Consider the following 23,706-nt stretch of genomic DNA (forward strand, 5'->3'; position numbering starts at 1 on the left):
GATTTTACTCGGCGACCCGAGTATTCTTTCATGCTTAAGGCATCGGCCACTACATTGGCGTTGCCCGAGTGGTAGCGTATTTCACATTCGTAGTCATTCAGCAATTCTACCCATCTTCTTTGATGCATGTTAAGCTCTTTCTGATTGAGAATATGCTGAAGACTTTTGTGATCAGTGAAGATGGTGCACTTGGTGCCGTAGAGGTAGTGCCTCCAGATCTTCAGGGCGAACACCACTGCTCCCAGTTCAAGGTCGTGGGTGGTATAATTAACTTCGTGTGTCTTAAGTTGCCTTGATGCGTAAGCGATGACTTTTCCCCTTTGCATGAGCACACAGCCGAGGCCTTGATTCGAAGCATCGCAATACACCACAAAATCATCGGTCCCTTCTGGAAGAGACAAGACTGGTGCGCTGCATGGGGCTTGCTTTAGTGTCTGGAAGGTGACTTCTTGTTTATCTTCCCATTTAAACACCATGCCTTTCTGAGTCAAGGTGGTGAGGGGCTTAGCGATCTTAGAGAAGTTTTGTATGAATCTTCGATAGTAGCCTGCGAGTCCCAAAAATTGTCGGATTTCTGTTGGCGTTGTAGGTGCTGACCAATCTTCGATTTCTTTGATCTTTGAGGGATCCACATGTATTCCTTCCTTGCTTACTACGTGGCCAAGGAATCCTACTTCACGGAGCTAAAATTCACACTTTGAGAACTTGGGGTAAAGCTTCTCAGTTCTTAAAATCTCCAGAACTAGTCGTAGGTGTTGTCTATGCTCTTCTTCGCTTCTCGAATAGACCAAGATATCATCGATGAATACGATGAAGAATTTATCTAAGAAGGGTCGACACACTCGGTTCATCAAATCCATGAACACCGCAGGTGCGTTTGTTAATCCGAATGGCATCACTACAAATTTGTAGTGTCCATAGCGAGTTCTGAATGCCGTCTTGGGGATATCCTCTTCTTGAACTCGTAGTTGATGATAACCCGACCTCAGGTCGATTTTTGAAAAGTAGCTGGCTCCTTGGAGCTGGTCGAAGAGGTCATCGATTCGGGGTAGGGGATAACGGTTCTTGATAGTGAGTTTGTTTAGTTCTCGGTAGTCTATGCACATGCGAAAAGATCCATCCTTCTTCTTTACAAATAGGACCGGTGCTCCCCAGGGTGAGAAGCTTGGCCTGATGAATCCTTTGCTCAACAGTTCATTCAACTGGCTGGACAGTTCTTGCATTTCTGCCGGTGCTAAGCGGTATGGAGCCCTGGCGACAAGGGTAGCTCCTAGGATTAAGTCGATCCGAAATTCGACTTGTCGTGCGAGTGATACACCTGGCAGATCGTATGGGAATACGTCAGGGAAGTTACATATTTCTGGAATTTATTTGATGTCCTTCACTTGTTGTTTCTTGTCTACGACGTGGGCTAAGAATGCATGGTATTGCTTTCGGAGGTACTTTTGGGTTTTAACACAAGAGATGATTTGTAGGTTCGCACTAGGTTTATTGCCATAAACGGTGAGGATGTTGCCATTCGGTAGATTGAGGCGGACGACCCTTTCGTAACATAGAATGTCGGCATGATGAAGGCTTAACCAATCCATACCAATGATTATGTTGAAACTTTTTATGGTGACCGGCATAAGGTCAATTTTGAACAAATGGTTGTCTAGAGTGAGAGTACACCCTATGTAAATATCGTTAGCGCGCTCAACCTTTCCATTTGCCATTTCTACGACGTAAGAATCTTCTAGTGGCTGGCAATTTTGCTTAAGTATATGTTTGAATTGGTGACTTACGAAACTTCTTTCTGCCCCACTATCGAAAAGTATGCATGCATAAGAGTTATTGAGGAGGAACGTACCAGTAACCACAGAGGGATCCTTGATTGCTTCTCTATGCCCTAAAGTTAGGACTCTTCCTACACCCCCAGCATTAGGGGCTCGTGCCTTGGGGCAGTTCCTCCTGAAGTGTCCCGTTTCACCACATCCATAGCAGGTTTGGCTTGCTCCCGTGTTGGCGGTCGTAGCGGCGGGTTGGGTAGTCGCTTTACAGAATCGTGTAGTGTGTCCCTTCTTGTTGCAGTTATTGCAGTGTAACTCTCGACAAGCACCGTTATGGTGGTAGTTACACTTGTTGCACTTGGGAAGAGTTCACGTGTACTGTTTCGGCGGTGATGGAGTGACGGCAGTAGTGGCGGCACGGATAGCAACAATCTGTTGCTTTTTAGCGGGGTCCTGCATCGGTTGTTTCTTTTTATTGCTCCAGAACTTCCTCTTGTTGTTCCCTCCTTTTGTTCGGTCGGTGGTGGTTATCACGGTACCACAGCTAGCCCTGTGATCTATGAGTTGTTGTGGCAATTCCTTGGCACTCTCAAAGGTAGTGGGTTTCGAGGCCAATACACTATCTTGAATCTGGGATGACAGCCCCCAGAGGTATCGTTCCACCTTTTTCTCCTCTGGAGTGACCATTGTTGGACAGAGGAGTGCTAGGTCATTGAAATGGGCAGTATAAGTTTCAAGATCAGTGCCTGACATTCTGAGGTTCCAAAGTTCCTCTTCAAGTTTTTGTATTTCGCCCCTCGGGCAATATTCCTTTAACATTAAAGCTTTCAAATCCTCCCAGCTTATAGCGTTAGCTACTGCAGGAGTAAGTGATTTAACTCAGCCATTCCACCAAGTAAGTGCTTTTCTAGTGAAAGTGAATGCTGCATACTTGATCTTGCTCGCTTCGGGACAAGCACAGATTTTGAAAACTGCCTCGGTCCTTTCGAACCATTGCACCAGTGTGATGACGACCTCGCTTCCATTGAAAGGGCCGGGCTTGCCATTCGTGAAGTCATTGTAAGAGCACTCCCTTGTACGCCCCGTGCTGTCCCCATGAATTGAATTTGTAGCTCCGGATCCAGAACTGCCAGAACCATTGGTACCCATTTGCGACATTGTTGCCGCCACGGCTGCCGTTACTGCAGCCTGAAACATCGCAGGATCAAACTGCGGAGGTGGTGGTGGAGGCGGCACCGTGTTGCCGGAAGGTCTTGGTCTTCTCCTTGGTGGCATGGTTCTGTCATAATAAAAATGACCAGTCGGTAAGACTTCAATAGTGATAACGAGTCGAGTGTTACTGGTTTCATCTCTCTTATATTTTATCAAAACTTTACTATTCGTAAACTGTTTGTGTGATTAGGTTATGATGTCTAGTGCCAAACATTCAATAAATAAAACGCATGCCAAATTTCATTGGTAACTTTTAGTACATAACGTTTAGAGGGAAAAGTTTGACCACATAAGGGTCTACATTACATCGTTACAAAAGATAGCTTTGACATTACAAAAGCCCTTTGAATAGTGTAATCACTTAGTCGCAGGGTCAACCTACATACAAAGAGTAGCACCAACGCATACTCATAAACTTTTACTACCAAGACGTGAGAATAGTAACGAGTTCTAATCATGTCGATGCGCCTTGTAGTTCTACCAGTCTCCGTTCGGCTGCAACCATTCTCTCTTCGAGTGCCATGTATCTTTCCTGATACTCTCTTGTTTCTGCTCGAGCAGCGAGAAGGTCTTGAATGAGTTGGTCTCTGTGGTGGGAGTCTCGTTCCAGGTCTCTGGTACGATCAGTGGTAGACTGTACGATGGCGCTTAGTTCCCGGACCTAATCGTTCGTCGTCCTACCACGATCATCCATACTTGCTATTCGTTGTATCGTGACGGGGAGGGCTCTGTCAGCCGGTCCACCATGGATGAGGTCATAATAACCTCGTTGGTCGCCATATGGTGACCGCTAGCGTTGTTGTCGGCTCCACCTTTCGATCGTCGTTACCCAAGGGGGTTCAGGTCCGTTGTATCCAAAACGGTGTGCGGGTACGCTCGCGATGTAAGGAGGGTTGAATACCTCCGGTCGTTCCTCCATTTCGTTCCCAACCATGACTATATCATCGTCTTCCTCTTCTTCTTCTTCGTCTTCCTCCTCTTCTTGTTGTTCTTCGTCTTCCTCCTCTTCTTCTTGTTCGTCTTCCTCCTCGGGTTCTTCTTCGGGATTCTCTTCGGGATCCTCTTCGATTTTTTGCTCGGGCTCATCATCGATCCACCCCGCATTTCCCTGATTGGGAAAGTATGGGTCCCCGAGTATGTGAAATCCTGCCATGTCGTCTGCACGAGAAAAGGGGGGGGGGGGTTAAGAAGCACATATCGGAAAATAATAACATAGCGCTATAGAAACGTACAAATACTCCTATAGTATTTTTAAGTGTTTATATTTGGTTATTAGCGTGTTCTTTGTAGAGTGTAGTTAGGTTATTAGATTTGTCGCCCATTACGAATTTTCCCCGGTGTGCGTAAGTTACTTCTCGGACGGATATAGTTGATCAGGCTATATCCTTCCCAGAACTGATTACACATGCTAAGGCGTACTAGTAATGTTCAACTCCTCCTCTTTCAATTTATGTTCTCCTTAGTTAGGACACTACTCGAGTATATAATACATGTAAGTATACTTTAAAAAAAGAAACTATTTGTTTTTTAAAAGTACAACTCGTTAAAACGTTTTGAGAATCAGAGACTTTTAGTCCCAAATGTGTTTATAGTTTGTATATCTTATGTGGTTTGACATACTTAATTCACTATAAACCGTGCTCTGATACCAATATATCGCACCCCCAAACCAAGGATGGCGGAAACGTCCGGGGGTGGAGGACTTCATGTATAGTATCATAACCACAATTAGTAATTTAAGCAAACACAACCAACATATATATATAATTGAAAAAGTTACATCACTTGTATGAATTACATGTTTCAAAATCAATTACAATATGTTGACAAAATATGAAAAGTTTGATGCCTTAACGTCCCATCCTCAAAATCACTTGAATTACCTGTTTAGTGATTTCCTGAGAATACAAGTTGTTTGAAAAGTGTCAACACAAAGGTTGGTGAGTTCATAAGTTTTTGCTATAAAACCTCATAGAAGTCTTTCTCATGTAAATGTCACGTTTGTTTCAGAAAATCCGATATTTTCCTTAAAATCCGTATAATGTAGCCTTATGACCAAAGACCAAAATGTATAAGAAATCATTCTTACTTAGTAGAAATGCTATGAGTTTGAATTGATATAAAAAGTGAATTTAAATCAACATAAAACCTACTTAGGTTTTATAAAATCCCGTAAACTTTGTGATTTGTTATCTCCCTATGTGAGTCGCTATAATCATACTATGACTAAGTGAACCTGCCACGACGTTTCTCAGGCGTCGCGAAAATGAAATGACATTTGTCACCCGTAGACCTGCAGGTCCCATTGTAGCTAGCAGCAAGGTGTGGGGTGTCAAACCCAATATAGATCTATATACAAGTATCACGTTCTCCCTCTAGGAGACTCTGATTATAACTACCAGGAATTATATTCCGCACTCGGACGTACGGAAAGAGAATGTCTCACAATTTAGGGTAATAAGTTTACGTATAATGTGTGTGAGTGTAAACCTTTTCTGTATGAATGTACCCTTTTTGTATGAGTGTGTTATGCAATGTATCATAAACTATACCTATTATAGTTTATCTAAAACGTTTGTAATATGTAAGAACTTTTTTATGGAAATGGATTAGTGTTATGAATTCATTAAACTATACTTTTTATGGTTTATCATACTTGTTCTAAAATGAATGAATAATATTTATTATGAATGACTTAGTTTCAGTTCATGATGATAAACTAACAAAGAAACGCATTCAATAATTAGAACTTATGATTATACACTTTGCTCAACATAGTACAAAGTGTTATGATATTTACATGTTGTTGGCTAACTTTAACCATTCTGCACTGTTTTGGAAAAATCATATAAAAATCATACGAAGTCAAAAACTAGATTCGTAAATTCTGAGAGTTCCCAAAATGTGTCTAGTTTACTCATAATTTTTATCACGAATTTTAATGACCTCCAACTTGGGTGAAAAAGTCCATAATCACAGACTGGTCCGGATTGTTGTTTGAAATGATAGGCAGTTTTGTAAAATTCACCATAAATTGCAGAAAAATCGTATGGAGATGTGCAAGTAGTCATTTTAAAGATAAGAACTTGAAATATTTTCAAATTATACAGTTTTGAAAGCAAAAATGTTTAAGTTTCCCAAAACAGTCCGTGAATGGAGTTGAACTTTTCTGATGAAGGCTGTTTGAAAATTTTAGTTATGTTCTTGGTGTTTTAACTTGTATTCCCCCCCTAAAAACTTGAGAAAACATGAAAATGTAGGGGTATGAACTCACCTTAAGTGATTTCAGTAGATGATTGTTGAAGAATGGAAGTGTTTAACTCAAGAACACTTGGAGATGCCTTGAAGATTTTCGAGAATCTAACATCATAGTTATGGAGTTTGTGTAAGAAATCAATGATTTGAGTAGAATGAAGTGAAATAATCATAAGGAGGATGAATTATACTTACTAAGAGTGGAAGAAAACTTGAAAATCAGCCTTGAATTTCGAATTTGGTGGAGAAAAAGTTTGAGAGAAAGGTGGTGTTTGATACTTAGTGAAAGGAGAGCAAATGAGAAAAATGAGGAGAGAGGGTGTTTTGTTCCAGCTCTAAAAATGTGGGAATGAGTGAAAATTGAGTGTAAGGTACATTGAAGTGACCTAGGTAAGGTGGGGAGGTGTGGCTGGTCATAGAGTGGGTGTGGGGTGGTTGCTTGTGACATAAGTTAAGGCAAGGTCAACACTCCACCTTAAATAAATCCCCCATTAGATTTTTATTATTTAGATAACGATTTTCATGAAAATATGTTTAAATTATGAATATTTAGGGTTTATTATGTTAAAATATAATTTCTGGAGAAAATCCCACTTTAAAATCACGAAAAAACGGGCTTAAAATGTTAAAAATATCAAAAATGGGCTAAAAGTGACAAAATTCCGAAATCTGGCCGAGGTTCGGCCTTCTGATGCTAGAACCGAGAGGAGAGAGGGCAGAAACCGAGAAGGGAGAAGAGAGAGCAGAGACCGAGAGAAGAGAAGAGAGAGCAGAGACCGAGAGGGGAGAAGAGAGAGCAGAGACCGAGAGAAGAGAAGAGAGAGCAGAGACCGAGAGAAGGGAAGAGAGAGTAGAGACCGAGAGGAGAGAAGGAAGAGCCGAGAAGCGAACAGAGACAGAGAGGAGAGAAGGAGACAGAGAGGTGGGAGGAGACTGAGTGGCGACAAAGACCGAGAGGGGCGAGGACACAGAGACCGAGACTCGGTCTCGCTACAATGATTCGGTTCTCCGGGTTTGGCCAACCGAGACTTGGTCCGATCCTGGTACTTTCGGTCCTAGGTCTCGGCCTTAAGGAGCTTCGACTCCTTGAGAAGGGTTTCGGTTCCTAAGGTCCATTTTTCTCGTTTTTACCCCGTTTTAAGCCGTTTTTGACCCGGTTAAGGGTCGGAATGACCCGAATGATTCTAAAAAGTTACGGGAACTTTTGAGAGAGATTTGGGAGAGATTTCTCATACTTGGAGAGATTTGGGAGAGATTTCTCATTCTTGGAGAGATTTCTCATACAAAGAGATGTTTGAGAAAGGTTTCACATACTTTGAGAGATTTGACATTCTTGGAGAGATTTCTCATACAGCGAGATGTTTGAGAGAGGTTTCACATGCTTGGAGATATTTGGGAGAGATTTGACATTCTTGGAGAGATTTCTCATATAGTGAGATGTTTTAGAGAGATTTGGGAGAGATTTCACATACGTGGAGAGATTTGACATTCTTGGAGAGATTTCTCATACAAAGAGATATTTGAGAGAGGTTTCATGTGTGACAATTGTGAGTATTTGGCTCCGAAATGCAAGGTTCTTGAGCCCCGTTAAGTCATGATTAAGGATCCTACACACTCCCGATGAGTATGCAACATGGTTTTATCAGTTTAGTTCATTGATTAGCACTAAGGCTCAGGAAATTTTAACACAAGACTTTTCCCAAGTGATGTTTTCCCATTAATATAGCAAGTTATACAGTATGTACATAACACAAACCCTAATACACAAGGTTTAATCGAGTTGACCGGTTTGACTTGATGACTTGACTTGACTCTAGATTGACGATTGTCACACCTATAAATAGAGATGCGAGGCTTCCGAGAAAAACACCCCATTTCTCTCATTTCTCTCACGATCTTGCCTCGTTTTCCGTGCCCATACTACCCCAAAGCCCTGATCACTTTACTCGAGTCCCGAAGGTCGTTTGTGCCCCCGAGATTCCCAAGAATCCCGAGGAAATCCACTTTCGCAAGCCGAAATTCTGCCCGGTTTTCATCCCGCAACCTCCGATCTTACAAGTGAGTTCATACCCCTATAATTCACACTTTTAAATGTTTTATGCGTACTTTTACATGCTTTTAAGGGGGGAATACAAGTAAAACACTCGATTATTATCGTGTGTTATATAAACTTTCACTATACGCGTTTTATCAAAGGAATCACACGTGATTTAAAACTATTATAAGGAAACTTTCATATGCAAATTATACCACGACAACATTTTATTTTTTGAAATGAGAAATGATTTATGTATTTATATAAATCAGATACTTGCTTATACTACATTTCTGTGTGTCGGTTTTGGCACTGCAAAAACTACACTTTTCATAACAAGTGAACATTTTTACTAAGGGTTTATTATACAAACGAAACACACTTTTAGGGAACTATAATAGGTATAGTTTCACGAGAATACTACGAACTTTTACATACGTGGAAATACTATTTCAAGAAGCTACTTTCATATACAATAAGGAACGAACGTTTTCACACGTAAATCATTTTTATACTAAGTTTTGTGAGACATTAACTTCATGTACATTCGAGTACACATTTCAAGTCCTGTTTTATATATCAGAATCCCTTGGAGGGGAGCATGGTGTTTGTGTATAGATCTATACGGGCTTGACAACCCGCCCCCTGACTGTTAGCTACAGTCCACCATTTGGGGTGACAAACGTCAGAACATTCCAACGCCTGATGAATGTTGCGTATAGGCATTCCTTGTCAATAGCATGGTTATAAAACTCACATATAGTATTACAAACACAATGATTTACGGGGTTTTTCAGACGTATTGGAAATTTCATAAGTACATACAATTACTAGAAACAAACATTTGTCTTGAAAGAAGGTTACAATCATACTAGTAGAAAATATAGGATTTTCTAGGAACATGCAAACAAAGAACAAAAACATTTCATTTCATACAAACATTGTCATTAAATACTTATCAAACTCACCAGCTTAAATGTTGATCTACTCTTTCAAAACTACTTGTATGTCCCATGAATTCAGTAATTACATGTAACGAACAGGTTTTGGAGAAGGGACACTGCGGCGCCAGTTTAATTTCATATTTTGGACATCATATTGTAATTGATTTTGAACATGTACACTTTTAAACAATGTAAACTTTCAATTATATATATGATGGTTGTATTGCTTTCTTTACTATGTATTCATTTGTTACGTTACCACATGAAGTCATCCGCCCCCGAACGTTTCCGCCGTTCCGGTTTGGGGGTGTGACAAATTGGTATCAGAGCAATGTTTATAGTGAACTAAGTATATCGAACCTCATAAGATATACAAACTATAAATGCTTAGGGACTCAAAGTCTCTGACAAAAGTTTTCGTACCTAAAATCCTCATTTCATATAAATAGATTATTTTAGGTTATGAAAATCCAAGATACATGCATACAACAAATTTTATGATGAGAACTATACAAATGTATTAAGACAATTTGAACACTACGATTAGTTCTCGAGATATGTAATCAAATTTGGGACGAATATAGCCTGATCAACTATGTTTATCTGAAATTAGACTAACGTATGTCGAGGAATGATCGTAGTGAGCAACAAGTCAAAACTTAACAAAATAGACACTAGTATCTAACGTACAATTTAAAAACTATAGGAGTATTTGGTGCATACAATAGATTAATTAGTATTACATGTCTCAAGTTTTATTCAAAACTTATAACCCTATTCTCGTATAGTCAAATGGCTGGATTTCACCCGCATGGAGACCCCTACTACCCAAACCAAGGCAACGGAGGATGGATTGAGGAGAATCCGGAAGAGGACGATGGGCCTATCGAGTTGGATGGAGGAGACGACTCTGGTACAGACTCGGAACCAGAGATAATCAACCCTCCAGCCATTAGGAGGAACTTCCAAGGACCGACTCCCGTCTGCGTAAGTCACCTCGTCCACTGGAGCCAACAACAAGGGATACGCTCTCCCTACGGTATGTGTCGAGACTTCTACGACATCAGGGACGGAGGTTTAGCCGACCGAGCACTTCCGGTGATGGTAGGTAAACTGCCCAACCAGTCCTACCAATCGGGGGTTCAAGCAAACCGAATCCGAGAGGTCAATGTGGAAGTACAAGTCCACACGGTCGATATCCGCCGCCTGGATATGTTTTAGAATGACATCCACCTCCGCGCCGAAGCATTCCAAGCACAAACGAATGCAGACCTCACAGAGTTGAGGGAACAACAAGCCGCCTTCGATAGGCGTCTTATGGATTCGAAGCAATCGGATGCAGAATCGAGCTCCAAGCGCAACACACGTCGCAAGTAGTACTTGCAAAAACCTCAAATTTAGTTATAAGATAGGACTTCGGCTAAAAGTTTTTACTTCCTTTAAATTCTTGTAATCGGAGACCCTATTAAGGGCCAAATTTTCATGATCGTTGTATCATCTATCATATTAATATAATTCACACGCTATTACTACTACGTTGAGTATCGCGTTCAATCTTTAAAATATTATGGAAAAACCATACGCTTGTTCATAGAATCGGATTTACAAATAACCTTCGCTCTTCTATCTGTGAGACTCATACTATCATCTGTTGTTGAACTATAGCAATTTAGTTCATGAGACACATTCATTATTCATTTATTCTTATCCATATCATCATCTTTTAAACATATAGTTAAAGATGCCGCCACGCAGGAATCCTAGACGTAACCGTAACAACGAAACACCGATACCACCACCACCTCCACCTCCTCAATATGATGTTGTCATATTCCAGGCAGCAGTCACTACAACTGTGGCAGCTGCCATGTCACAGATCAATACCCCTGTTACTACGGGTTCAGGAATTGGCATACATCCTTCCAACCATGGCGATAGTCATGGACAACCCCGGGAGTGCACCTATAAAGACTTTACGAATGCTAAGCCTCGGATGTTTAATGGAACGGGTGGTGTGATGGTTTTAAGGCAGTGGATTGAAAGAATGGAATCAGTGTTTGAAATCTGCTCCTGCCCCAAGCACAACAAGGTCAAGTTTGCAACTTACACGTTTATTGATAGGGCTTTAACTTGGTGGAATGGCCACGTTAAGGTACTTACCCTGATAGTGGCAAACTCGATAAGCTGGGAGAGCTTGAAAATCATGTTGATGAGGGAGTACTGTCCACGAGGAGAGATTCAAAAGCTCGAGCACGAACTCTGGACTCTGGGAATGATTGGTACCGATATAGCAACTTATACCAATAGATTCTGCGAGCTGGCAATCCTTTGCCCGGATATGATTGCTCCCGGGAGCAAGAAAATAGGGCGATACATTTGGGGACTGTCTCCCCAAATTCAGTCAAGCGTGTTAGCTTCCAAACCTGATACTTTTGAAAGTGCCAAGGAGTTGGCACAATCGCTTATTGATTACGGAAATCATCAACACTCAACAACATCTGCACCAGAACCACACAAGGAAAACAACAATAACAACAACAACAACAACAAGAGAGGGTGGAATAAAGGGAAGGGTGGATCTTCCCAAGAATCCTCGAAGAAACAACAACTAGTTGCCGTAAACGCTGTGATGGTACCTACTACCATTCCTACAAATCTCTACCCAACAAAGCCTTATGTGGGCAACCTCCCAAAGTGCAACAAGTGCAATTACCACCACCACGGCCCGTGTCGGGAAATGCAGTGCTCCAACTGCAATAGAAAGGGACACACTGTCCGTTTCTGCAAGACCCCCGCAAAACCGATCACACAAGTTCTCGGTGCTGGTGTAGGCCAAGCATGCTACGGTTGTGGCGAGGTGGGCCACTACAAAAGAAACTACACAAAGGCAGCAAATACCAGCAGAGTGGGACAAGTATTAGCTATTGGTGACGAGGAAGCCGTAGCTGATCCTACAGTAGTTGCTGGTATGTTTCTTCTCGATAATTCATATGCATGCATCCTATTCGATAGCAGAGCAGAGAGAAGCTTTGTGAGCAAAAACTTGATTCACTACTTAAACGTAAACCTAGCATGTTAGAAGAATCATTCACTGTAGAAATGGCAAATGGGAAAACGGAAAACACTAATTGCATATACATGGGTTGTACATTAACTTTAGACAGTCACTCTTTCCCAATCAACCTTATGCCAGTCCAAATAAAAAGTTTCGACGTTATAGTTGGCATGGATTGGTTAAGTCCTCTTCGCGCCGACATCATGTGCTTTGAAAAAGCCGTTCGTCTAAATCTCCTTAACCATGAAACATTAGTGATATACGGCGACAAATCAAGTACAAACCTTCGCATCATTTCGTGCATCCAAGCTCGAAAGTGTTTGCGGAAGGATTATCAGGCATTTCTTGCACACATCGTCGATACGAGTCGGAAGGTAAAGGATATAAATAGCATCCCATAGGTACGGGATTTCCCTGATATCTTCCCAGAAGAACTACCGGGATTACCACCACAACGCTAAGTCGAGTTCAAAATCGACTTAATTCCAGGGGCTACCCCTGTAGCAAAATCGTCTTATCGTCTAGCACCAGCAGAGATGCAAGAACTTTCCAGTCAGCTTAATGAACTTCACCAAAAAGGATTCATCAGACCAAGTTTCTCACCTTGGGGAGCACCGGTCTTGTTTGTAAAGAAGAAAGATGGATTGTTCCGGATGTGCATCGACTACCGAGAGTTGAACAAACTCACTGTCAAGAATCGTTACCCTCTACGCCGCATTGACGACCTATTTGATCAACTTCAAGGAGCGAGCTACTTCTAAAAGATAGATCTACGATCCGGATATCACCAATTACGAGTGCTAGAAGAAGATGTTCCCAAGACAGCCTTCCGAATCCGTTATGGACACTACGAATTTGTAGTGATGCCGTTCGGATTAACCAACGCACCAGCAGTATTCATGGATCTAATGAATAGTGTGTCATCCTTACTTGGATCAATTTGTCATTGTATTCATCGATGATATACTTATCTACTCCTGAAGTAAGGAAGAACATAGTCAACACCTACGGAGGGTCTTAGAAACACTACGATCAGAGAAACTCTATACGAAGTTCTCTAAATGTGAATTTTGGATTCGAAGAGTTGAATTTTTGGGCCACGTTGTTAGCAAAAAAGGGATACACGTGGACCCCTCCAAAATTAAGGCCATTAAGAACTGGTCGGCACCAAAGACACCTACTGAGATTCGTCAATTTCTAGGTCTAGCTGGCTACTATCGCCGATTCATAAAGAACTTCTCTAGCATCGCGAAACCGCTTACTACATTAACCCAAAAAGGCGTGGTCTTTGACTGGGAAGCAAAACAAGAGAAGGCGTTCCAAACTCTGAAACAAACCTTATGCACCACACCAATACTATCCCTCCCCAAAGGGATAGAAGATTTTGTAGTGTATTGCGATGCATCGAATCAAGGGCTCGGTTGTGTTCTTATGCAACGAGGGAAGGTTATTGCTTATGCCTCCCGTCAGCTTAAGACACACGAAGTGAACTATACGACACACGATCTCGAGTTGGAAGCAGTGGTATTTTCTTTAAAGATCTTGAGACACTACCTGTACGGAACGAAGAGTACTATTTACACCGACCACAAGAGCCTTCAACACATTTTCAATCAGAAGGAGCTCAACATGCGACAACGACGATGGGTCGAGTTACTCAATGATTACGAATGCGAGATTCGTTATCATCCTGGCAAGGCCAATGTAGTAGCTGACGCCCTCAGTCGAAAAGAATACACTAGTCGGAGAGTCAAATCTCTAAATATGACCATCCATTCCCACTTATCCACACAAATTAAAGAGGCTCAACTGGAAGCTTTACAACTCGAGCATGTGACGGGTGAATCCCTGAGAGGAATGGAAAAGAATCTAGAAGTCAAGGGTGGCGGAGCCTATTATCTCATGGATCGTATCTGGACACCAAGACATGGTGGTTTCAAGGATGTGGTCATGACTGAAGCACACAACACGAGGTATTCCGTTCACCCAGGTTCAGATAAAATGTATTTGGATCTTAAGAAACTGTACTGGTGGCCTAACATGAAAGAAGAGATTGCTACCTTTGTAAGTAAATGTCATACTTGCGCTAAGGTTAAGGTCGAGTACCAGAAACCTTTAGGATTACTACAACAGCCAAAGATACATAAATTGAAATGGGAACGGATCACTATGGATTTCATAACCAAGTTTCCCAAGACAACGGGTGGACTTGATACCATATGGGTCATCGTCGACAGATTAACCAAATCCGCCCATTTTCTACCAATCAAGGAGACTGACAAGATGGAAAGGCTTACAAGAACTTACATAAGGGAAATAGTACGATTGCATGGGGTTCCGATGTCCATTATCTCCGATAGAGATAGTAGATTTACATCAAGGTTCTGGTGGTCACTACAAAGTTCCTTAGGGACTAGATTAGACATGAGTACAGCCTACCATCCACAAACAGACGGGCAAAGTGAGAGAACGATACAAACTTTGGAGGATATGCTGAGAGCCTGTGTGATTGACTTTGGAAAGGCATGGGATATTCACTTACCTCTTGTCGAATTTTCATACAACAATAATTATCATACGAGCATAACGGCTGCTCCATTCGAAGCCCTCTATGGCCGCAAGTGCAAATCCCCTCTATGCTGGACCAAAGTTGGCGACACACAATTAGCTAAAGGATGAGATACTGAAAGCACTCTCACCGGTCCGGAAATCATACGAGAAACGACAGAGAAGATCATTCAAATTCATGAATGGTTAAAAGCATCTAGAGACCGACAGAAAAGCTACGCTGACCAACAGAGAAAACCTTTGGAATTCCAAGTAGGAGACCGTGTTCTATTGAAAGTCTCGTTATGGAAAGGTTTGATACGCTTTGGAAAGCATGGAAAGCTAAACCCACGGTACATAGGTCCTTTCGATATTCTCGCTAGAATCGGCCCTGTAGCTTACAAACTTAATCTACCACGTGAAATTAGTAACATACACCCAACCTTCCACGTATTGAATTTGAAAAAGTGTCTGTCCAATGAGACTCTTGTTATCCCACTCGACGAGATCGAGATCAATGAGAGCCTCAACTTTGTGGTAGAACCGGTAGAAATCATGGATCGAGAGGTCAAACAAACTAAACAAAGTCACATACCCATCGTGAAAGTTCGCTGGAACGCCAAGCGAGGACTTGAATTCACATGGGAACGCGAAGATCAGATGAAACAAAAGTACCCGCATCTTTTTCTCTGATTCACTTGTATCTTTCTTGCTTTAAATTTCGGGACGAAATTCCCTCTAACGGGGGGATGATGTGACAACCCGATATTTCAACTACATGTAAACGACCTAAAAAGTCAAGTATTGTAACCACGTTAGTTGTAATAAAGTTAACTTCGAAAATAAAATACCCAAAAATCACTAATTAAATTACCTATTATGTTAGAAGTCATTAAACCATGATCGTACGTAAAAAGAACGCCCAAATCCGACTTCGTATAAGGAAGTTAGGAATTTTTCAAGTTCGGCTTAACGGCAGACGGCTAAAAACTCGAATCAGAGATCGAGCGACTTTTGACCAGAATGACCTAAACGAGAATCGAAGGTCTCAACAATGGTATTTCAGCGGTAAAAAGTCTGGCAAAAACCGACGTCAGATAAAGAAGTTATGAATTTCTAAAGAAATTTTCTTACCGCGACCTTTTAAAAATAAATAATAAAAATAATTTCTGAATTTGCCGACAGAATCTAAACGAAAGTTGTAGAGTATGGTCTCACCTTCGCGGGGATATAAAGAACGTCGAAAACGGAGATCGTATGAAGAAGATATGAATTTTTGAAGTTTGCTAAATAATTAATATATAAATTTAATTCAAAATTTCGGTATTCTCCGAAGGGTAAGTCACCAGGTCCATCCGAAGTATGCGCTGCGTACAGAGCCTTGGCCTCGATTCGTCCACGTCGCCCCTATGCGAGCTATCCGTCCCGTCCCATCCGAAGCCGAGGCAGTCGAGGACTCGGTCACGCATGACGCACGAGTACGCCCTGCGTACCGAGGTCTCTAAGACCCCTATAAATAGAGATGCGAGGGTTCCGGGAAAAACACCCCATTTCTCTCACTATCTTGCCTCATTTTCCATGCCCGTACTACCCCGAAGCCCCGATCACTTTACTCGAGTCCCGAAGGTCGTTTGTGCCCCCGAGATTCCCGAGAATCCTGAGGAAATCCACTTTCGCAAGCCGAAATTCTGCCCGGTTTTCATCCCGCAACCTCCTATCTTACAAGTGAGTTCATACCCCTATAATTCACACTTTTAAATGTTTTATGAGTACTTTTACATGCTTTTAAAGGGGGAATACAAGTAAAACACTCGATTATTATCATGTGTTATATAAACTTTCACTATACGCGTTTTATCAAAGGAATCATACCTGATTTAAAACTATTATAAGGAAACTTTCATATGCAAATTATACCACGACAACATTTTATTTTTTGAAATGAGAGATTTATGTATTTATATAAATCAGATACTTGCTTATACTACATTTCTGTGTGTCAGTTTTGGCACTATAAAAACTACACTTTTCATAACAAGTGAACATTTTTACTAAGGGTTTATTATACAAACGAAACACACTTTTATGGAACTATAATAGGTATAGTTTCACGAGAATACGACGAACTTTTACATACATGGAAAATACTATTTCAAGAAGCTACTTTCATATACAATAACGAACGAACGTTTTCACACGTAAATCAGTTTTATACTAAGTTTTGTGAGACATTAACTTCACGTACGTTCGAGTACACATTTCAACGCCTGAAGAACGTTGCGTATAGGCATTCCTTGTCAATAGCATGGTTATAAAACTCACATAGAGTATTAAAAACACAATGATTTACGGGGTTTTTCAGACGTATTGGAAATTTCATAAGTACAAACATTTACTAGAAACAAACATTTGTCTTGAAAGAAGGTTACAATTATACTAGTAGAAAATATAGGATTTTCTAGGAACATGCAAACAAAGAACAAAAACATTTCATTTCATACAAACATTGTCCTTAAATACTTATGAAACTCACCAGCTTAAATGCTGATCTACTCTTTCAAAACTACTTGTATGTCCCAGGGATTCAGTAATTACAGGTAACGAACAGGTTTTGGAGAAGGGACGCTGCGACGCCTGTTTAATTTCATATTTTGGACATCATATTGTAATTGATTTTGAACATGTACACTTTTAAACAATGTAAACCTTCAATTATATATATGATGGTTGTATTGCTTTTTTTACTATGTATTCATTTGTTACGTTACCACATGAAGTTATCCGCCCCCGAACGTTTCCGCCGTTCCGGTTTGGGGGTGTGACACCTTAACACCTTGTATGGCTTAGAAACGGGTCTAGATCTTAGTATGCTTAGCTTTCAACCACTAAAACTCATGAATCATGGAGAAACACGTGTTTAAGGTAGTAAACTTGTGTTTAAGGTAGTAAACTCATGTTTAAGGTAGTAAACTCGTATTTAAGGTAGTAAACTCATGTTCAAGGTAGTAAACTCGTGTTTAAGGTAGTAAACGCCTTAAGAACATCTTCATAGACCGTAAACTCATGTCCAAGGTCATTTAGGGTCCCAATCACTTCCTAAGCCATGGAATCTATCCTAGAACCTTCCCGTGTGCTTTGTATGACCATTTGGCATCCAAGAACCCACCACCCATGAGTTTACGGTTGTAAACTCATGGGGATATAGTGAATGGACCGTGAAATCCTCAAGGAGTTTACTCTTGAAGAGTAAACTCCATACCTAGGTCCTACACGTCCTTAGATGTCACCCGGGTCACTCCGAACACTTGATTCGAATTGTTTTCGCATCTTGGAGTGTATAATCATATCTAATTAGCGATTTAAAGTCTAATTAGATACATTTTTATATCATTTCATATTACATAGGAACTTCACGCGTTATCAAGCCCCGAACTGATACTTAGCATCCAATCTGACACGCTTCTCGACCGGTGAGTTCATACCCCTAACCTTTTTCAAATGTTTTTCAACTGTTTTCAGGGGGGAATACAAGCAAAAGTATAAGGAAATATTGTACTCAAAATTATTGTTTTCAGTTCGAATGTCTATATTCTGTATGTTTTTAACATCGAAAACTGTATTAATCAAATAGTTCGAATTACGAGGTTAGCTTTCAAACTAATCATAGATTACTTGATAAAGTGTTACAATCTATATTTCATAATCTACGAATAATTCATACTAATCATCAATTAGAACTAATACGAACACGAATACGAAAGTACAACTAGGAACAAAACGAATACGAAAGTACAACTAGGAACAGAACGAATACGAAAGTATAACTAGGAATACGAATACGAATGCGAATACGAATGCGAATACGAATACGAATGCGAATACGAATGCGAATACGAATACGAATACGAATAGTATTAGGATTAGGAGTAGGAATATGAATACGACTACGAATACGAATACGAATGCGAATACGAATACGAATACGAATGCAAATGCGAATGCGAATACGAATACGAATACGAATAGTATTAGGATTAGGAGTAGGAATACGAATACGACTGCGAATACGAATGCAAATACGAATACGAATACGAATGCGAATGCGAATACGAATACGAATACGAATACGAATACGAATACGAATACGAATACGAATACGAATACGAATACGAATACAAATGCGAATACGAATACGAATACGAATATTATTAGGATTAGGAGTAGGAATACGAATACGACTGTGAATACGAATGCGAATACGAATAGTATTAGGATTAGGAGTAGGAATACGAATACGACTGCGAATACGAATGCGAATGTGAATACGAATACGAATACAGATAGGATTAGGAATAGGACTAGGAATACGAATGCAAATACGAATAGGAACAAAAATATGAATACGAATACAAATATAAAATACGAGTATGAATATGATTAAGAATAAGAATACGAATACGAAGGCATGCATCTAGGTACATTCAAGCGTAACACAATTAGGATATCAGAATACCTAGCTAATATGACAAGTATGATAGATAATCGAACATTACATTGGGATTCAATAACTAAACTTACTTTTAGGAAAATATAGGATTTTCCTGGGATAGCAATTGTACATAACCAGATTCGTGTAATAAAAACAGTTAATCAAACTCTACAAATAAGAAAATATGGGATTTTCTTGGATAACAAACTTTTTTCGGAAAACCAAAGGGATCTTGTACATTTTCAGAAAACTAACATCTTATGAACTCACCAGCTTTATGTTGATTTTCAAACTGCTTGTATTCTCAGGTCCATATTAGACAGGTACCCAACAATCCTTTTGGAGAAGACGGAGCGTACAAAAGACTCGTCTTAACTTTTGTTCATATGATATATGTAAAACACATGTAACACTTTACTTTTCAACAAATGTAAATTCGAATATGTAATGTAATTGTTGTTTACTTTGCTTACTATGTACATTGGATTTGATACTCAACGTGGAGTCCGCCCCGGAAACGTTTCCGCCTTAGGTTTTCGGGGTGTGGCAAGTGTTGTGTGTATACAATGTTGATGAGTTTTTAATTTTAAGTACATGTTTTACTTTTTTACGTAGTTCATATAAATTAGAAGATGAAAAGTATGAAAATGATGAGCTTCTTCAATCAAACTTCTCAGGCCCTGGACAGGTTTGAATCAATTCTTCATTTTTCTACAAAAATAAGATTTTTATTTTTTATTATATTTATAATATTAAAGCTTAGAATTACTTATTTTATTATAGATTGCACACGTTGTTTATGATGTTGGAGAGGCTACCTCTCTTGCTTTTGACATTATTCTTGAAAACAGGATACTCGAACTACTCTTATAAAATTCATGCAATTAATGACAACTCATCACCCATCAAAGAGGTTCATATTTTAAATAACCCACTTTTCTTTGTTTCATTTTTTTTCTATTTACTTAGTTTATAATTTTAAACATTGTAGGTGTTGCAGAGGAAGTGCTGATATACTTGTGAATTTTGATGATTTATACCCTTCAAATAATTTATCACCATTTGAAAAAAAAACAACACTGAACATGGTGGTCTTACTAAATTTAAGATATGTGGAAAAGATGTCCCACGTAGATATTGGGTAAGTTTTATATTTTCTTTTTTCAATTTTTTATAAAAGAGATAACAAAATTAATACTTTTGAAAATCTTGATTTTGGCTATTATTTGTATAGATGTTTTGTCGAGGTAGCAAAAATGGTACAAGGGGATTCAGGTATATAATATATTATTATCAATCTTATAATTTTATATTTTGTAAAAACCTATTTTTTTTATTTAATTGTAGATGTGGTTTATGGATTTTGCTACATTCACTATCCGTGAGAGTTGAAAATGAAGAAAGTCAAATGACATTTATGTCAATTTGCGATTTTATACAAAAGTTTTTTGCTTGTGAAGAGTGTAGTCAACACTTCTACAATATGTGCTCAAGGTAAGAAAGTCAAAAGTTTGTTACATTGACTTTTAATGTTTTTTAATAAAACAATACATTAGATGGTCAGTCAAATAGGTAAACTTGATATTTCAATTATACACCACCATGTTCCAGATTGGTCTCTGACAGGAATATACAACAAGTACCATTTTAATTTCACTTCATCGTATACATCATTTTCGCTATCTCATGTCTTCCCTTTCTCTCTGGATTTTCTAGGCAATATTATTTTCTTTAATATTCAACATTATTGTAGATTGAGTTTTAGTAAGTTATGAAAGTTTCAACAATTTAATTGCTTGAAACTTGCGGGTTCTCTATTTGTTGTTAGAATTTGTCATTTTGAGGCATCTCCCATAATCAATGTATATCTTTTTCACAATTTCATTGGTTCTCCGTTGACTTCCATTTCATAAATACCATAGTTTCAACTTAGTTCTTTCATTGGTATGTATTATTTAAATCAAAATGTGGTTTTTGTTAATTTTGTTTTTATGTATGTAATGTTACTTAAATGGTCTGAGTTTCAAATAGTTAATCATAATAACTTTGAAGTGAACATTGAAATGTTGCTATTATAATATGATTTGACATGAAACCAGATATGATGCCTTTTCCAGATTATGTTATCCAGGGGTCACCTACAGATTACTAGGGAGGGATATGAACAGTGACCTTCTAGTGTTGTATCCGCTAATCATAATTTACTTGATTAGGAATATGATGAGTATGCAAATTATCACGCTAAAAGTATTTTGTGTTCATGAAATTTATGTAATTTAATGTCTCCCTTAATCTCATTTTTATGTATGTAAGGCTTTTGATTGGTATTATTTTGACTAAAATACCCTTATTTTTCATAACCGTTATCATATGCTTAAACAGACTATAACAACAAAATTCATTTGAACATCTCTAATATTTAATTTTTTCAAAGTAGGTTGCAGCCATGAAATTTATGCCTAATCAATGAACGATCTAGGAGGTCTGGAGTAGCTTTTTTCAGCCGTATTGCACCCATTGCTTCTAGAGTTAGTGGAGCATTTAGGTAATTTCTCTTTGAACTAATTCTTTGAACGGCCCCCTAAGTAAAAAAACACAAATTGCATGTAATAACAAAAAACATTTTTGTTAATCATATTGACCATGTTATTTTATTTTTAACTATAACATTATCACATAGTTTTTGGTTTAACTTTAAACAACTACTATGAAATGGGCTTGGTTATTCATATTGACCATGTTATTTTATTTTTAACTATAACATTATCACATATCGACCGGTTCTTGGTTTTGGTTATCAGGTGGGAGATGTCACCGGTAAGGATTTGAATGCTGATAAACTCACTGAGAAAAACATTTGTTATCATTTATTAAATTAGAATCTATCTATGGTATAATAATTACAATTCTTCGTTCCTACACATTATAGCAATAACTTTCGAAATGGCGATGATTTTGGAAATCTCTTCAAAGAGTACCAAAATAGCACCAGAACTAGAACCTTCATGAGAATATGCCACTATAGCAAAAAAAAAGTTGGTAAACCCACTAGAATTTTGCAATGAACTTCAAATAAAACCCCAAAGATGTTAGAAACTAGCAAGCTTATGGGAGGGCAATTAAAACCATGACAAAACAACACCTAATAGTAAGTCTCGAATTTTAGGAAATCCGCTAGAGAACGAAATGAATTTGTTTAAACAGTCTACCATCAATAGTAATGAACTTTAGGAAATCCACTGCCAACATTAAGAAATTAATTTGTTTTATATTATAGCATTATACTTTCAACAATATTTTTTAAGGCATTGTCGTTTGCAAAACGTTCTTTACAGTAGATTCATTTCTTTTTTGTTAAAGCTTGGTCATATATATGAGATTAAGAAAAATGGGATCACAAATAGCTATGAGTCACAGATAATAGAAGTACATACATAAAATACTTATTTCTTGTTTTCCTAATTTATACCTAGGAATAAGAATAATTCAAATGGGTGAAGATTTAGGAGTTATATCAACGAAATAAACATACAACTAATAATATCAATGAAATCGCAAACTTTAACAAATATTAGATCCCACAAAAAAAATATTGTTTGTTAACAAATAAACATAGATGACCGTATGTTTTTCCATTCTTGGCTCCACCATATTACATTTCATAAATAAGTATCTAATTATCTTTTATATGAACGACATTTTATAGCTAATGGTAATTAGTAGGAGTATTTTCAAAATTCCAAAATAAAGAGAAAGTTAGTAATATAATATTAGTTATTTATGACAAATATAATAAACTTTATAATAAACTTATAGATGAAAGTCTTTATAAATTAATAAATTTTTACAAAACTTTGATTGGTTATTACAATTTTAAATTATGAATAGTATTTTTCTTTTAAACCGTGGTTTCCCTTGGATCCATCTCAATCTTGCTGGAGGGTATTTTCAACATATATATGTCCTGTTGCTTCTTCTTTCAATTTTTATGCAAGTTAAGATTTGTCGTTACTCTGTTTAATTGGTTCCCATAGATGCTTAGATGAAAGTTCATGATTCAAGTTAAAAGACGTTAAGTTTTTGTACCATATGTATTATAAGTCTTCACACAAATAATTTATTTTTTTGTAAGCTAAACTTTTTTTTTTTTTTCTAAGAGATGTTTCGAATGAGTACTTTTTTTTACGAAGACAATGTTTCTTTCGGTTTTGCAGATGATTATATTATATGTGCTGATATGAAAACATAAAAAAATATTAAAAGCCCAAGTGGGTTTGGAACTTAAATGTAACTATATCATTATCTTTGAATATTTTTTAATTAATAATGGATGATATTAACAATATTGGTAATAATCAAGTTGGTTCTTTTAATTGTAGTCGAATAGTAAGTACTTAGCA

General features: G+C 38.4%; 1 pseudogene; it reads left to right on the forward strand.

Annotated features, from left to right (window-relative positions):
* Positions 1-20,804, forward strand: part of LOC145045537 (sulfhydryl oxidase 2-like) — a 94,711-nt pseudogene extending 73,907 nt beyond the window's left edge.
* Positions 20,805-23,706: the final 2,902 nt, after the last annotated feature.

This window comes from Lactuca saligna, chromosome 5 (assembly GCF_052625555.1).
Source record: "Lactuca saligna cultivar CGN05327 chromosome 5, ASM5262555v1, whole genome shotgun sequence".
Taxonomy (NCBI): domain Eukaryota; kingdom Viridiplantae; phylum Streptophyta; class Magnoliopsida; order Asterales; family Asteraceae; genus Lactuca; species Lactuca saligna.